The sequence below is a fragment of the Carcharodon carcharias genome (assembly GCF_017639515.1).
Source record: "Carcharodon carcharias isolate sCarCar2 chromosome 35 unlocalized genomic scaffold, sCarCar2.pri SUPER_35_unloc_1, whole genome shotgun sequence".
Lineage (NCBI taxonomy): Eukaryota > Metazoa > Chordata > Chondrichthyes > Lamniformes > Lamnidae > Carcharodon > Carcharodon carcharias.
In genome coordinates this window covers 1,910,684-1,929,504 of record NW_024470701.1, presented here as the reverse complement: position 1 = coordinate 1,929,504, position 18,821 = coordinate 1,910,684, and the positions used below count along the sequence as shown (strand labels likewise).

Below are 18,821 nucleotides of genomic sequence, written 5' to 3'. Positions count from 1 at the left end.
TACATCAAACCAGTGGGAGGCATACAAAGAGGAAATAGTAAGATTTCAGGGCCAACATATTCCCGTAGAGTTGAAGTGCAGGACCAACAAGGTCAGTGCACTCTGGATGTCAAGGGATACAAGCAAAATAAAGAAAGCTCATGTCAGATACAGAGGGCTGAAAACTGTGGAAGCCCTAGAGTAGTGTAGAAAGTGTAGGGGGTACTGAAAAATTAATTAGGAGGGTGAATAAGGGGCAAGATAAAGGAAAATCACAAGGCATCTTATAAATATATTAAAGGTAAGAGGATAACCAGGGAAAGAGTAGGATTCATTATGGACCAAAGTGGCAATGTGTGCTTGGAGGTGAAGGACGTAAGTGATGTTTTGAATGATTAATTTTCACTTGTGTTCACAAAAGGGAGGGCCGGAGGTAGGTGTAGTGATTGGGGAGGGGGACTGTGATATACTTGAACAAATTGGCATTGGAAGCGAGGAGGTGTTAATGATTTTAGCGGGATTGAACATTGATCAGGCCCAGATGAGGTGTATCCCAGGCTGCTCTCTGAGGCAAGGGAGGAGAATGGAAGGGCCCTGACACTAATTTTCAAAACCCTTTGTCCACAGGAGAGGTGCCAGCGGACTGGAGGACTGGGAATGTAATAACATTATTCAAGAAGTGTTGCAGTGATAAACCTGGTAATTACAATCCATTGAGTCTTACATCAGTGGTAGGGAAACTATTGACCAAAACAAGTCTGAGCGACAGGATTAATCTCCACTTGGAGAGGTAGGGGTTAATCAGAGATAGTCAGCATGGCTTTCTCAGAGGGAGGTCATATCTAACACATTTGACCGAATTTTTCGAGGGACTGTCTGGTTGTGTAGATGAGGGTAGTGCTGTTGATGTAGTGAGCATGTACTTCAGTAAGGCTTTTGACAAGGACCCACATGGGATCCAGGTCAATAAGTTAAGTGGCCATGGGATCCAGGGCAATTTGGCAAATTGGAGCCAAAATTTACTTCGTGGCAGGAGACAGAGGGTGATGATCGAAGGTTGCTTTTGCGATTGGAAGCCTCTGTCCAATGGCGTACCGCAGGGATCGGTGCTGGGAGTCCTACTGTTTTTACTGCACATTAATGATTTGTACGTGAATATAGAAGCTATGATCAGTAGCTTTGCAGATTGGTGGTGACGTAATTAGTGAGGAGGAAACCCTTAGAGTCCTGGACGATATAGTTGGGCTGGTAAGACGGGCAGAGCAGTGGTAAATGGAACTTAATCCAGAGAAATGTGAGCTGATGCATTTTGGGAGGCCAAACATGGCAATGGAATACACAGTGAATAGTAGGAAACTCAGAAGAACAGGGGATCAGAGGGACCTTGGTGTAGATGTCCATTGATCCCTGAAGGCAGCAGCGGAGGAAGATAAGGTGGTTAGGATGGCTTACGGGATATGTGCCTTTATTAGCCAAGGCATAGAATTTAGAATCGGGAAGATTATGTTGGAGCTTTATAAAACGATATTTGAGTCACAGCTGGAGTACTGTGTGTAGTTCTGGTCGCCAAACTATTGGAAGAATGTGATTGCACTGGAGAGGATGCAGAGGAGATACAGCAGGATGTTGCCTGGGCTGAGAATTTCAGCTATGAAGAAAGGCTGGATAGGCTAGGGCTGTTTTCCTTACAGCAGAGAATGCTGGGGAGTACCTGACAGAGGTAGGCAAAACTATGAGAGATAGAGATTGTGGAGGTGGGAAGAATCGTTTGCCCTGAGATGATGTGTCAATAACCAGGGAGCATAGATTTAAGGTAAGGCGATTTGAGGATTTTTTTTTTACACCCAGAGGGGTTTGGAATCTGGAACACCCTGCCAGAGGTGGTGGTAGATGACAGAATCTTCACAACGTTTGAGGAGTATTTAGATGAGCACTTGAAATGTCATAGCAGACATGGCTATGTGCCCAGTGATGCAAAATGAGATTAGAGTAGATTGGTGCAGGTGGCCGGCAGAGACACGATGGGCTGATGGGCCTGTTCCTGCGCTGTACAAGTCCACAACTATGACTTCGTGACTCTATGGCACTTATGCAGCCATTATCTGATCCCCTGGCTCCGCGAGTGCCTGAACCCCTCGTTCAGCGAGTCACTGATCCCCTGGATCAGCCAGTGACTGATTCCATGATTTCGCTGATGGCTGATCCCCGATTCAATCATTGTCAAACCCCATGTTTCAGCCAATGTCAGACCTCTGGTAGAGACAGTGTCATATCCTCTGGTTCAGAAAGCGTCCGATCCCCTGGCTCTGCCAGTGTCTGATTCCCTGGCTCTGTATGTGTCAGATCCTCTGGCTAAACCAGGCTCTGGTCCTCCAGTATTGACATAACCAAGAAATATATTTATTTACAGTGCACACAATAGCTTTTGCAGTAGAACAACCTGTTATATACACCAAGGCTTTATTTATATCTCATTTTGGGAGAATAATTAATTCATTTAAAAAGCAGGAGGAGGTGCACAAGGTTCGTATCCTGGGGATTTCGTGTTCATTCAGGGTCTGGACAGCAGTAGTTGACTCTGCAATTATGTGAACAGGTTGCAGGCTCATTGGGAGACTTGGAAACATTTTGAACGCTACAGGAGTAAGGTTGAAAATTCCGCTGCGCGAACTCGGAGCTGCTGTTGCTCATTATTGAATAACTCGCCATCCATTGCGAATGAACTCAACGTGCCCGGGAATCTAAACCTGACTGGCGTGCTATGCAGGCAGGACAATAACACAAGTGTTATTATATCTGAGTTCTGATCATTCTCCTGTAGGACATTCAATCTGTCTTTCATAATCCAAGACATTATTTTCGCTTCCAGACATTTCCAGGGCTCTGTCACAAACAGTCGGTAACAGGACAGAGGATCAGCAAATCCCTCAATAAACTTTCACCACTGTGATGATGAACTACAGCACTGAAACCCGCGGAGCTCTCAACAGTCCAGTAAAGAAGGAGACCATAGTAACTGCCTGATCGTTTTGAGCTGTGAGGATCTGAGAAACAACTTTGTGAAAATTTAGGAGCAGACTGTGGCTGCATGTTCTGTCATTGCCCTGACCAGCAGAACAGATCAATTGGGGAATTAATAAATCCTCAATTTCTCTCCATTTGTTGAACCATATCTCTGTGTGTTTTGTTGCACAAAGTCTGCTAACGTTTAGAAAGAGATCTGAAGACCAAGTGACCTTGCAAAATTATGCAAAATGAGTTTTCTCATTTTAAGACTTTTGCTGTGCAAAGTTCAATGAAATCAACCAAGACTAAACATTGATGAGCAGCCAACTAATACATTAAATTACAGGGAATATATCCCGCTTTAACTTCATAACTAAAAAGAAAAACTCACTCCGAGTTTATACGTTATAGACACAACTGTAGTCATGTAGCCCTAACCTTAAGGTCTGGCGCATTCCGGCTCTAACAGGAACCCTTTTCCCTTCTTCACCGAGGTGAAACAAAGTCTCTACCATTCAAGACTTTGAACATAATTAACTGAAATTCCCATTGAAGATTCCCTCTGCTGGTTCCACCATCTTTAACTCTTACCAGTCCGTGGTTCTAACGAGCTATCTGCTTGGTCATTATCTGAAAAGCAGTCCTTTTCTTCTGCATGGCATAGCACAGCCTGCTGTGGGTCTTCTTTCCCCTGACACTTCCGGTCTGATTTTTTCTGAGGTTTTGAAGTCTGTACTCATCAAAGCACAGGTTACTTCTTCCTTTGTGTCAAGGTGTTAAAGCTCACCACTGACTTTCAGTAGGATTGAACCTCAGCCCCAGATATCCATGTTAACCAGATCACAATGCCCTGTCTCCTGGAAGAGTTCAATTCAACTTCGCGCCGTCCTCCATTCCAGGGGGTATTTTTTTCTTGCTTTAAATTTGAAGAGAAAGCTTGGATTATTACTAACTTATAACGTCCATGAGTCATGACAATTGGATGATTCAACAGCAGTATCACTGTTTTTTTGAAGTTCTCACTCAAAGCCCCACATGACAGAGTTTCAAACTCTGTTGCTGCTATTCAGTATCAGCAGCAAAATCATTAAGTAGAAAGCGATTAAGAAAGTAACTTAGATAAATCAGTCGTGTGATGATTATTAGGGGGATGAATGTGTTGAACGATCCTGCCAATTCGTGTTTAATGAGAATCTCATGCAGCTCATTGCCAGGGATAATATTTCTCATGGATGGATTAGTTATTTTCCAAACAGCTGCTTAAAAGCACTGACTGCACAGTCTCTGCCCCTTTCCCACTGATTGTCATACGTGCTTGATGAACTTGTCTGAATGGATGGGGAAAGGAACAGGACACAGCTGCAGCTGTGGTGTCTGAGGTCAAAATCATCACACAATGTAGAACCCAGTGTTTCATACCCTGGAAAGGAACAGACTCCAACTGAACCTTCAGTGTACCAAGTATGTCTGAGACCTGGTTCTGAAGTTCACTGCTTTGTTGTTAAAAGCTGATTTGCATTTACAAGCACAGTGGCTGCACAGGAAGACCTGGGGAGTTCGAATACTTTCTTGCAGAATGGCCGTCCCACAAAGCTGTGCTATCCAGCTGAATACGGCCAACTAATGGCTCGTTGCAGTTTGGGTTTCAGCGCCACCGTGGAAAGCAAAGCGCTTATTCAATGATGTGAAAGTAGCAGCCAGTAGGGTCCAGGGCTGTAGACGCCAAACTTGGAGGCAGCCGAATGTCGATGACCGGCATTGGGTGCTCCCAGATTGGCTTCAGCCATATCCACATCCCACAACTCCCCCAAACCCGGCCGCCCACCAGCACCAACAAAAACGGTCGAATCTGGCTTTACCTCTGGCACACATTCCGCGCTCTTATCACTTCACTCTCATGCCAGGATGTGTCCAGGCCTTCGGGTACATTACTGCCTCATCTGCTATATCTCACAGGCACTGACAATCCTGCGCTGTCATCTGGAAAGCAGCATGTGTATGAGAGCGCTGTGGGTGATTGGGATTCCCCACATTTCTCTTGAGCTGGGGAAATGATTTTCAGTGAATAGTCACTCTCCATTTTGACAAAACATGTTTTAAAGTCGTGTTGATGCAATACTTTGTCTCTGTACCCAAAGGAGGGGGTGTTCGACTTCTCTCATTTTCAGCATTTCCGCCACTTTTCCTGCAGGGATTTTTTTTCACGGGTTCCAGTTGGGAACTCACTATGGGCCGTGGGTGCCTCCGTGTTTCTGAGCAGTGAATCGTCTTCCTCCATTTGACCTGCATTTCAGTCGCTGGAATGGACGAGACCACACCCGCAGGAAGCACTAACTCACTAACACCGTCACATGGAGCCGTTTCCTCTGCCTGATATGGGACAGTCACGATGGTGTCAGACACATGCAGACCTCCAACAGGAGATTCAACAACCTCCTACCCCACCAGTGCTTGAGAAACCATCTTGCTGTGGATCAGCCTGGCCCACCTCATAAAGCTGCTCTACCTCACACCAGCCCACTTCTCCAGAGGTGGAGATGTCACGAGTCTCCACGGCAAGTATCTATCGGAGGACGTTCTTCCTCCAAAGCATCTGAATTTTGATGTCTGTCTTTAACTGCTCTCAGCTTGACTGCAGCCTCCATCTCATTAGCACAAATCAATCAGCCTCACCACTTTCAACGCGTGACATGCAATCTGGGGTGGGACAGTGGGGCAGTGGCTGCCAACAGGTTCCCGTTCAGCTAGGACAACTAAAGCATTGCTGATGAGGGTCCCTTTGGCTGTTACCGAGCAATGCCTGTTGGGGTGCGGCAGTGTGAGGGTGGGGCTATGAGGGGAAGGGGCAGAGGTGACCCCTGCTTCCATTTTCAGTTAGCAACTTACTTTTTTCCGTGAGTGCCTTGGTGCCAGTGACCACTGTATACTCTTCCTTCAGTTCCCTTGTTTGAGGTTATGGAGCTTGGAGGAGGCCTCGCCTGCAGGTGTTTCTACTCACTGTAGATTCATTCTCGACTCAGGGGGGCACCCAGACCTTTGGAGAGATTTCCATCGTTTCTCCCGTGTCACAAAGTCTTTGAGAAACTATTGAGCCCATCCAGCTGGCCACTTGTGGATGACATGAAAATTGGTGGGTTGGTAAGTAGTGAGGAGGATAGCCTTAGCTTACTGTAGGATATAGACGAGCTGGTCAGATGGGCTTATCAGTGGCATATGGAATTTAATCTGGATTAGTGTGAGGTGATGCACTTGTGCAGGACAAACAAGGCACGGGAATGCACGATGAACGCAAGGACTCTGGGATGTACCGAGGATCAGAGGGATCTTGTTGTGCATGTCCATCCAACCCTTAAGGTAGCGGGGCAGGTAGATAACTTGTTCAAGGTGGCATATGGGAGACTTGCCTTTATTTGCCAAGGAGTATAATATAAAAGCAGGGAGGTTATGCTGGAACTGTATAAAACGCTGGTTAAGACACAACTTGAGTATTGCATGCAGTTCTGGTGTCCGCAGTATAGGAAGGAAGTGGTTGTACTGTAGAGAGTGCAGAGGAGATTTAACAGGGTGGGCCTGGAACAGTTATGAAGACAGATTGGATAGACTGAGGTTAATTTCCCTACAGCAGAAGTGATTGAGTGGGGACATGACTGAGGTGTATAGAATTATGAAGAGCATAGATAGGGTAGGCTGAAAGGGAATATTACCCTTGGAGGAGTGGTCAATCACCAGCGGGCATAGATTTAATGTAAGGGGCAGGAGGTTTAGAGGGGATGTGAGGAAGAATTTTTTTCACGCAGAGGGCGGTGGGAATCTGGACGTCAGGGCCTGAAACGGTTGTAGAGGCAGAAACCCTCATAATATCTATGAAGTGTTTGGATGTGCACTTGCGATACCCTGGCAGACAAGGCTAAAGTGCCTAGTGCTGGAAAATGGGATTAGAATTGTCAGGTACTTGTTTGATGAGCGCAGACTCGGTGGTCAGAAGTGTCTTTTAACTGTGTTGTGGGCCTCTATGATTTTATGACTTGTATATCCGAAGGTATTGCCATCCCACGTTACCATAACCCACCTCTTGAAAATTCACAATGACCCAGTTAACTTTTCAAAGTAACCGTGACCATCTCCCTCGGCTCCACTCCCTCAGTCCGTCTCTCTGAGCGTTTTGTTTGTCTTCTCTCCAACTCCAACTTCAGATCCAGTTACAATAACATGCCCCCTGCACCTGATTGGCAGGAACTTCCATCTTCCCAAACTCAAAGGCTACATGCTGAGCCACCACGGCAATTGAGGCTTTTGCATTGTTGTCATATTGGACCAGATTTCCACCTGTTTTCTCTTCATTGAGCACCAGCTTTGCCAACCCATAAACCATCGTGGAAGTGGGGATGGAAATTAATGTTTCCCAGAACCTTCCATGTCTCCAAATGTAAATGAACAATGTGGTCATGATCATGACTGACAGTGCGGGGTTACAATGTTGACCCACAGTAGTACCTGCCTGCAGAAACAGGTGGCAAACAGAGCCCACAGACACTTGGAGGCTGAGCTTGTGGACAACACAATCACTGGGAACAGATGCACGGGGGCAAAGAAAGAACACGGTCAACAAATTATCAGAGGCAGAGGAACAGGGCGAATGTGGAAGAGAAGAAATCAAAAACTCCATGCCCTAGGAAATGGCGATGAGGTTGAGGATACATAAGACATCGGAACTAGACAATTGAATGTAATTTATAGACGTGACATTTCCTGGACAGAAGTAATTTACACAACTACTCAGACCTGGATGAGAAGGGAAATACTCTCACAAACATTAATCCAAAACTTAATGCCAGAGCACAAAGAAATGTTAAAACGTTCAGGCTAAAACCAGGAAATATGTTCTGAAAGTTTGAAAGGGAATGGTTACCCGAAGAAAGATGCAATGAAACCCAGGAAATTTATGCTGAAGTTCTAATGTGGAACTGATATTTCATAACTGGGGACGAGCAAAGACAAAGGGACCAAAAGGAAGCGACGTTAACTGAATGTTATATGGCACTGATTGAGATGGACCTGCTATCCTCTGGTTGAGCAGTTGTGAAAAGCTGTATTGAATCGCAGCACATCAAGAAATGAATGAGGCGTCACTGAGGATTGAAAATAATACATTCATTGAAAAAGCGTCCTCCAAGCAGATAAAAGAAAGATCTGGTCCAGTTGGACCCAGAGTGTTTAGATAAGATATGTGAATGCACTGAATATTTTGAGTATCAGATGATGATTGATCCAGAGAATATCACTGTTTCATGCCCCATGTAAATTACCAATAGAGCTGAAAGGAAGCTTGAAGGTGAGCAGAAAGAGACAGAGAGAAGAAAATAATTACCCAGGTCACCGAGCCTAGAGATTGGTAAACTCCAATGGTGTGAGAGAGAAGGCAAAATGGCGAGTAAGTATTTGCCTGGATCCCAAAGACCAAAATCAAACAATAAAGAGCACTGACTATGTTATTCCAACAGTGCAAGGGACCATGCCAGAATTGGCAGGTGCCAAAGCTTTCAGCAGCTTGATACCAGATATTGCGACTAGAACGTGAAGCTTGATGAGGAATCTTCACTCCTGAGATAATTCAACACACCCTTTGGGCGGTTCAAATTCCATCATCAATCATTTGCCCTTAAAGTGAGCACGGATTTGTTGGAGCAGAAATCAGATTTAAACAGGGGATGCAACAGAACAGTCAACATAACTGATACCCAGCTCTATGTGTGAATCATAGAACGGTTTCAGTACAGAAGGAGGGCATTCAGCCCATCCAGCCAGTGAAAGTACGCTGCAGGAGCAATGTCACTACTGCCAATTGTCCACCCTTTCCCCGAAACCCAGCAAATATTTTCCCTTCAGCTTCCTGTCCCATTTCATCTCAGAAACCATGCTTAAACTTTGCTCCACCTCTTTCTCGGTCAGAAAATTCGAGACCTCATCTCCTCACGGTGTCAAAGGGGTTTTGCTCAAGTCACCTTTGCTTCATTGGCAAACACATTAACCTAATCTGATCTGATTCTCGGCCCTCCTGCCAATGTGAAGAATAACTATCTACTCTGTATCGATCAATCATGATTCAGGTCTAATCTACCTAGTCTCACAAGCTTCTCTTCTCCAAGAACAACGCCAGCTCCTCCAAACTATTCACTTAACGCAGGTCCCTCATCGCTGAATCCATTCCCGTCTAATCTTCTGTACTCACTCTGGTTCCCTGACATAACGAGGGTAATGCTTGAACTGCAGGCAGTTCAGAGATGCTGATAGCAGTGACGAAGGCGTTGTCTGAGGACCAAATCTGCAGTCCTTTTAACTGGTACATATTGGAGTTCAGATTCACATTGGAACAGGTATAATTCCGAGAGACTTTAAACGGGTGGCTGCTGTGAGGATGTTTCCCTTTGATCCGGAATCAGAACTAATGGCACAATTTAACAATATGAGTCAGGCATTTAAGACGGAGATTATGAGGAATTCCATGTTTCCCAGATTCATTAATTCCCTTCCCCAGTGAGCAGTGGAATCCGGGTCATTGATTATATTCAATGCTGAGTTCGGCGGAGATTTCATAGACAAGGGAACGTAGGGCAATGGGGGGATGGACATGGAAATGGAGCAAAAGTTTGTAGTTAAGGGCACAATCTTATCAGCGATGACCTTATTAAATGGCGGAGTAGGCTCGAGGGCCCTAGTATCCTTCTCCTGCTCCTATTTCTAAAGACCTTAATCGCTTTTGATATCTGAAATCTTTGAACAGGAAACGACTTAAATTATCTCACACCACAGTTGATGTGATAAGGGCGGATATAGTGTGGGGAATGGAGAGTAAATCTGTTGTGCAGCGTGAATGGTTCTTTTTGTTGTTGAGGTTGTTGAGTTTAGAAGTTGAAGTCATTTTTGAAGACATTTCCTTCTGCCTCTGCCAACTGAACTGGGCTTTGGGAAGGGAGGGAGTGCGTTTGCTGTCATTTCACATCTGCGCCGCCAGGGGCTGCTTTAAGTTTCGCCTAGCCCTCCTGTGTCTCTATGGTCCTCCCAGTGTTAACTCTTGCCCACCCGCTGCAACGTCCGCTGCTCTTTGTCGAACACCGGCCACAGGTCGGCAGCAATGGCTTCGTGGGTTCAGTGTCTTATTCCCGGCATTTATTTTAAATCGACAAAGAGAAATGAAGAATCGACTGTTCAGAATGGAGAAGGAACTGGAACTCTGACCCGTCGAGGAACTAAATAAAAATAATAATAGTGATAAGAATTAAATGAAAAATGAGAATCAGCTTCATGTTCAGCAGGCAAATAGTTGCGCATGTGCAGTCGGTTCACTCCCAAAGTGCAGTGCGGCCCTGCTCACTGATAGAGGGCTTTCCCATCCCTGCGGGATTGTGGGAACTGCGCCCGCCATTGCACTATCACCAAATAGGACAAATATAAATCCTTAAGGTGAGTAATGTGTTAAGTAATTGGGACAATGTGGTGGCCATTCGGCCATTGGAGTCTGTCCGGCATCCAATAAGTTCATGGTTGAATTTCTACCTCTAAACACTCACCCTCACAGACATACACACACAAAAACAGACTCACTCCCACTTGCTCGGATATAAACGTGCATAAAACACACACCCAAACAAAAAACACATCCACATAAAACACACAAACTCACACACATAGGCAAACACAGGGTAAGATTGAGCAAGTGTGTAACTTTGTGTATGTGATAGTGCGTTGCGAATATATTACTTTGTATCTGAGAGCCTGTGAGAGTGTGTGTGTGTGTGTGTTTGATGGAGAGCGTGCGAGGGAGAGCTTGTGAGTCAGTATGACTGACTTTGTGTATTTGTGATTCAGGAAGTATGTGCTTTTGTGTGTTAATAGTGTGTACATAAGAGTGTGTCATTTTGTTATGACGAAAGTGACTTTGTAATTGTGTGAAAGAGTGCGTGATTGTGCGAATGTGTGCCTGTATATGGTGGGGCAGCAGGGTGTGTGACATTTAGAGTGCTTGAGAGAATGTGTGAATGTGCATGTGAGTGAGAGTATTAGAGAGGGAGAGTGCTTCTGAATGTGTGTTTGCTATTGCCTGTCGATGCACATGAATGCTTCTCTGCAAGAGTTTGTGAGTGAGTGTGATAAGTGAGTGCGCACAAGTGTGAGAGCTGAGTGCTTTCTGTGAGGGTGTGGGAGTAAGGATGTGAATCTGTGTGTGTGCCTGCTTGTGAGAGATTGAGAGTGAGAGTGCCAATGTGTGTGAGACATTGAGTATACGATATTTTGACTGTGACAGAATCTGTGTGTGTGTGTGTGTCTGTGTGTGTGCATGTTGCTGTGTACCTGCGTGCATGTGATTCTGAGTCTGTGAGTGAAAGTGTGTATATGAGGGTGAAAGAGAATGTGTGGCATTGTGAAAGTGTGATATTGAATGAGTATTTGATTTTGGGAGTGTGCATGTTTGACGGAGTCAGTGTGTGCTTGAGATTAATGTGTGAGTGCTTCTGTGAATATGTGTGAGGCAAGAGTGAAAAATTGTGGAATACAGAGTGTCTGTGAGTGTCTGCCTGTATGAGTGTGTGCATGTTGTGTGTAAGAGATAGAGAGAGAGAAAGAGAGAGAGAGACAGTGTGGGATTGTGTGAGCATGAGGTTTAGTGAAAATGTATGAGATAGAATGTGTGTGTGAGAGTGATTGTGGGGAAAAGTGTGATTGTACGTCAGTCTATTATAGTGTGTGTGTGTGTGTGTTTGTTTGTGTGAGAGAGAGAATGCGTGACATATTCACAGTGTCAGATTGAGTGAGCTTGGGATTTGAGTGCGTGCGTGAAAATGTGCCTGTGAGTGGGTGTATGTGAGGGTGAGTGTATGAGGACCAGTGTGAGTGTATGATACTGTGAATGAGTGCAGGCGAGATAGTGCATATGTTTGAGAAAGTGTGTTTGACAATTTAATAGTGTGAGATCGAGTGAATATCTATGGCTGCGTGTTATTGTGAGTGTGTTTTTGTATGAGCGTGTGTGTGGGTTTGTGTGTGTAATTGAGTGAGTATGTGTTTGTGTAGTTGTGTGTGTGTGGGTTTGAGAGAGAAGCTGGGATTTTCCACGCCGGGCTTGAGTGTTCTCATAGCTTTTCCTATTTTTTGTTCATAAGCACACTCCCTATAGTCAGGGGGACAGCCCAGGCTATGCCACCCAGAAGCTTGTGCACACAGGGAGGAATCAGTCTTTGCGTGTGTGCTTGTGAGCCTCGCATGAGACCCCTTCTCTAGATGCTTGTCGTTTGCCGTTCACACAAGCCCTGATTGCAAAGCTTTGCTTTAGCCAAACGACATGCTCCGAGTCCACTTTAGCTGTATATCGCTGGAGAGCTAACCTCAGCGATGTGAGTGCTGCTGAAGAGTTCATCCGAGCGATCTAACTACTGCTGGAGAGACAACCCAAGCGATGTAACTACTGCTTGAGAGAACCCGAGCTTTGTAACTACTGCTGGAGGGTCCATTAGAGCGATGGCTGAGATAATCGGTACCATTTGTTGCTCAGGAAACCACCATCCCCAAAGTTCTCAATTGTTCCCAATGTCCATGAGCTCTTCCAGGCCTCCATCCTGTTTTGTCCTTAAAAGTTGGTCCGTGCATGTTCCGGGCCGGCGCGATTTCAGGCTTTCAAGCATGTGGGGCGGGGGGTCGGTGGCTGGGAGGGCGGTAATTGGACAGAATCGGTTGAAACTGGCATGTTACACTACAAATATGGACTTTTCATTCTAATATGCAAAATACATTCTTACCTATGTCGTTACAATTTACTAGTCAGAATGAGTTCATGTATTTGTGCAGGTGTAACAATGATTAATTTCAAAATGCCGTAAAACCCCATTGATAAATTTTAAATTCATACAAAATGAAGGATTGCATTCAGATCCCCTTGCTGCTGTCCACATAATTATTTACTGTAGCTTAAATATGTTCCATGTTGAATGTTAACTTGCAAACTATGTGTATAAATCCAGCAGCCTGCTGGTCCCAGCCGCACGGCAGCATCAGTTGTGCCTCTGGTCGAGTTGCGCACGGATTTCTTCTCTCTTTGGCACAAGATCAATATCTACATTTTTGGATATGTAAGTTTTGAAATCCAAGAATTCGAAGTGTTTACAAGCTTTGACAGGAATATATCTTTGTAAGAATGACGCACGTTCACAAACACTTACTTGGGAAATTCTGTTCAGTTCCACAGGACTGAGTTCCGTGAATTTGACTAAAGTTTGCTGCAAGGATAGTGATCTGCCCTCAGCATTATGTACATCCAAAGTGATACATTTGGTAGCTTATTATTTGAGGACATCACCGATGATTTTGCTTTCCAAACATCACGAAAGAAAACGTTTCAATGTTTTCGAATCATATGATGTGCAAACAGATTTGCTGCAGTTTGTATTACTGCTTCCTCTTAATAAGCTGCTGATTGGTCTAACAGCTTTTCTGTTTGTGTCGTCAAAAGTTTTCATTTTTACCAATTAACAAATCATGGACGTATTTTAAGTTGAAATTATTATCTAATGCAGTTATTTTGTAAGATGTATTTTAGTTCCAAATTAATGTGATATTTGTGCCTTTACTGTTGCAAATTTGCGAAGATAAAATTTGCAGTCCACTTTCTGTGAGCATTAGAAAGGAAACCTTTTACGGAATGGGCCGTTTTAAGCTTGACATACCTCAGCGTCTCAGAATGTCTTAATCCAGTCCTGTAACTGACATTCATAAGACACGTCTTTGACTACTGAAGACCTGGCTATTTCCTTGTATTTCTATTCAAAACTTACTGACTTTATATTTCATGTCATTGAGTTTATTTCAGAGCTGGAAAACGTTAGGCAATTAAGAGGTTTAAGACAGGGCGAAGACTGGAGGAAATGGACACAATGAATGTCTGTGAGAAATTGGAGAAAGGAGAATGGAAACTGTGTAAAACTCTAGTTTTCCAAAAAATGATAGACTTTATACATCAAACATGTTAAGGTGCAGTACATGATTGTTCCATAATGGCAAAATAATGCAGATGCTGAAAATCTGAAGCACAAAAATATGCTTGGAAATTCAGCAGGTCTGACAACATCTGTGGAGAGAAAGACAATATTAGTGTATCGACTCCGCATGACTACTCTTGGGAGCTCTGAAGAAGAGTCATACGGACTCGAAACTTTAACTCAGTCTTTCTCTCAACACATTCTGTTAGACCTGTTGAGATTCTCCAGAATTTTTTTTGTTTTGTGTACTTGACTGTTCCACTTTGTCTAATCTTTTGATGCAGCATGCGTTACTCTGATAATTTTAAACACACTTACAAACTGGTTAGGCTTATAATTCTCATTTTACAATGAGCACTGCCTTGTACTTTTTTTACACAGAGATCAGGTTGATGACAGAACATTAACAAGGTATTTTGTAAATAAAAAATATAGTATGCACTGGAACAACAATCTCTCTCTCCCCTTCTCTCTTACTCTCACTCTTTCACTCTCTCTCCCACACACACACACGAAGACGAACAGACTGACAGACACAGGTACCTACACAAAACAGACTCACCTTCAGCACTCTCCCACTGTAGGATGCTGTCACGTTCACATGGCGCAGAAACACATTGCGTACACGCACACACACACACACACACAGACAGACACACACAGACAGACAGAGATATGTACACTCTCTCACACAAACACACATATAAAGAGACACAAACGTACAGGCGGACAGATACATAAATAGATGCGTGCACTCCGATAGGCACGCACAAACATACACAAACACCTACACACATGCACACAAAAATCATACGTGCAGACAGCCAAATACACAGGTGGACATATCCTCAAATACGCACCCACGCAGATATACACACGCACGTACACATAGGTGGACAGGCTCTCAGACAGACACAGACGCATATAGCCACAGACATACACACAAACACACACACACACACACATACACATTGTCACACACATTTGCACACACAGACGGACAGAAACATAAATAGACATATTTACTCACACAGTCAAATACACACACGCACACACAACCTCGCCTTCAGCAATCTCCCTCGGCTGGGGTTTATCGTGACAGCAGGTGCACAAACACCCACCCACACACACACACACACACACACAAATAGATGCTAAATAATTAAGATCAATTATACACTGTAGCATAAATTGACATTTGGTTGCTAAGTTGGGCTTCAGACCCTATGCAGAGGAATACAATTGTACGTGTTTCTTTTATTGGGCATAATAACTGATCCACAGGGTGTAATGTTCAATCTGACTTGGAAAAGTTAATTTGATAGACAACACACAGACGGGTTAATTTAGTGTAAATCGTGAATTGGTCATGATAATGAATATACAGGATATAAAGTAAAGCTAATTGTTGTATTGGTCTTGAAAAGATTTCAAGGGGAGAAAAGAAAGGTATATCGGTATTTCAGCTGATAAGCAACTAAATCAGAAGATTTCTGATCTGTGAGGAGGATTGAATAGCATTTCAAAAGGGCCTGGACAAGTTAGTGGAATGGATAGGCTGGTGGTAGATGAAGTTCAATGCAAATAGTTGCGAAATGATTCATTTTAGTAGCGAGAACATGAGGAAAGACAGCACAAAATGAAGGATACATCTCTGAAGGGGGTATGAGCAGAGGGACAAGCCATTGACGGTGGCAGTATATTTTGAGTAATCAGTAGCTAAAGCAAGGCTGTATTTATCGTAAAATAGAGTATAAATGCAAGGAAGTTAGTTCAACTTGTATAAATCACTAGTTTGGACTCTAGTTGAAGTATTACGTCGAGCTCTGGGCAAGGAATGTGAAGTTACTGTACAGAGGACAGATAAGATTCAGGAGAATGTTTCCAGGTTTGTGTCTGGAGAAGTTACAGGAATTAGTGTTGGGTAACTTGCTGTTTGTGGTATATATAAATGATTTAGAATTGACGTTAGGATGGTTGATCATTAAGTTCGCGAATGACACAAATATTGTTGGGGTGGTAAATAGTGCCTAGGATAGCCCCAGATTAAAGGAGGATATAGACGCGCTGGTCAGATGGGCTGATCATTGGCAAATGGAATTTAACCCGGGTAAGTGTGAAGTGATTCTCTTGGGCAGGACAAGCAAGGCAGGGGAGTACACGATGAATTGTACCTGGGAAGTACCGAGGATCAGAGGGACCTCGGTGTGCATATCCACCGGTCCCTTAAAGTAGCGGAATATGTAGATACGATGTTTAAGAAGACATATGGGATACTTGTGATATTAGATGATGCATAGTGTATAAGAGCAGGGAGGTTATGCTTGAACTATATAAAATGCTGGTCAGGCCACAGCTAGAGTATTGCATGCAGTTCTGGAATTCGCATTATGTGAAGGATGTCATTCGACTAGATAGCGTGCAAGGGAGATTTACCAGGATGGTGCCTGGACTGGAGAGCATTAGTTATGAAGTGAGATTAAACAGACTGGGTTGTGTTTCCCAGGAGGAGAGCTGATTGAATTGGACCATCATTCAGTGTATAGTATTATGAGGTGCATAGATGGGGTAGACAGGAAGGAGCTCATCCCCTTGGTGGAGTGATCCATAACCAGTGGGCGTAGATTTAAGGTAAGGGGCAGGAGGTTCAGTGGGGATGTGAGGAAGATTTTTTTCAACTCGAGGGTGTTGGGCATCTGGAACTCACTGCCTGAAAGGGTGGTTGAATCAGAAACCATCATAACATTTAAGATATGTTTGGATGTGCAATTGCGATGCCAAGGCAAATAAAGCTATGGACCTGGTGCTGGAAAGTGTGTTTAGAATAGTTAAGTACTTGTCTGTCTGGCGCAGATTCGATGGGCCGAAAAGGGCCTTTTTCTGTGTTGTAGACCAACCTCCAGCCAGGATCGAGTGTAATGACGTCATGATGGTGGATTGTTGGTGACCCTTTCCGAATCGAAGCAATTGGGCCGGATTTCGATTGGCCAATGATTTGCAAGCAACTCAGCCATTGGTTTACGCTGCTGTCAATCGCAAAGTGGCAGGGATAGGTTTTGCTGAGGTGAGCAAGGCGCTCGGCTATTGTTCGGATTTTGAAGCGGGATTTTCATTACTCCAGGAAATTCCAGGGTTGTTCCATCTCTCCGATTGGATATTAGAACTGTCACTCATGCTGAAACGCTCCAATCGGGCAGGGCTGGTGTCCCTCACACCTTCGGGACTCTCCATTTGTTTGAGGAGCTATCAGTCAAATATTGAACGATATGATTGAACGAAACTCCGCGCTAGATGGTGGGAATTGGTTTGTGGTGTCTGATTAATTGAAGTGCTGACCGAAGCGGTCGGAGCTTACTGATTGGCTGATGCGGCTGTCTGTGATGGTGTTCAGCTCCCTGATGGGTTGATACTACTGTGGTCAATGGTGAAGATCGCTAATTGGCTGAACTATCTGTGAGTCACTGGTTGCAGCCACGTGATTGGATGAAGCTGATGCCAGTCAGCTGTTGGAATGAACTGTTTGGCTGAACTGTCTATCAGTCAGCAGTTGTCGCTCCCTGATTGGTTGAGATGAATGTCGGCGCAGCAGAAGAATACCCTGACTAGGCCCACGTGACTCTGGGTCAAAAGGCTGCAGCTCCCTGACTGGATGAAGCGACTGTCAGTCATCCAGTAGGTCACCTTGATTGGCTCATGTAGCTGTCATTCAGTGAGCGGTTCTCCCTGACTGGCTGAGGTGGCTGTGGATGAAGATCTGATGCTGATCCATTGGCTGCCGCGCCTGTCAGTTATGGGGCTGATTGCCCTGATTGCTGTCAGTTAGCGGCGGCGATCCCTGATTGGCTGAGGCAACTGTCAGTCAGCATGCAGAGCTCCCTCATTGGCGGAAGTGGCTGTCTGTCAGCGGCCGGAACTCTCTGATTTTCTGAGGTGTCTGACAGTCAGGTTTTTTTCTTCATTGATTGAATAATTGATGTAACCGGATATTTCACCATTTTCTGCATCTGCTCCCGGAACTTGGACTGAGTCACAGCGTAAATAAATGTGTTTGTGCAGCAATTTAAACTCTGCAGCATAAATCCGACTTGTTGGAATATAAATTCAGGATAGGTGAGGTAAATTAACCCTCTCACATAGAAGAATTTTATAACATACACCGACCACAGGAGGATGAAGGTGCCGGATATGGTGAAGAGTAAAATCATAGACTTCCTCCTGCTCTCCATCTCTGGGTCACTGCGATTCTCTCCCTTACTCTGAGCCCTCAGTCCCTTCCGGACTCGACTGGTCACTAAAATGTGTCTGACTGTCAGAGCGTTGATCAGCAGAATTAATCCGAATGGGAGCAATGGGGTTAAAACTTTCTCAAACCAGAAAAATCCAACCCATCCGGGATCAGTAAGATAGCTTAGCTTTGTCTTACAGCCACACTGTACATTGTCAATTATCACTTTAGGTTCCATTGTAAAGTATTGGGGGATGTTTTTTAAACAGAGCAGGATACCGGTTGTCGCTAGAACCACAGCCGCTGTTTTCCCGGTGCAATATTCTGTTTTCAGCTTCTGGCAACGAATGGCCACAAATCGATCAAAGGAGAAAGTGACGGTGAATCAGACAGAACAGTCCATGGCGGCAGCCTGCAGGACACCGTGAACACGACACACAGGAGTGAGGTACAGGAAACACACCGGGAAATAATAATAATTGATCTTGTTCAGTATGACGTTTGTGATAATGACCAATAGATCCGCCGTTGCCATGGCCACCAGGTAGCGAGTGGTGCAGGTGGAGAGGCCGCACTTTCCCCGG

General features: G+C 44.5%; 1 long non-coding RNA gene across 1 annotated transcript in view; it reads left to right on the top strand.

Moving 5' to 3' along the window:
- The first annotated feature begins 18,034 nt into the window (after nt 1-18,034).
- LOC121274184 overlaps nt 18,035-18,821 on the top strand; it is a 42,627-nt gene continuing 41,840 nt past the window's right edge. The window contains exon 1 of the long non-coding RNA XR_005942231.1: nt 18,035-18,685. This is a non-coding gene — a long non-coding RNA (uncharacterized LOC121274184). The remainder of the gene's footprint in view (nt 18,686-18,821) is intronic.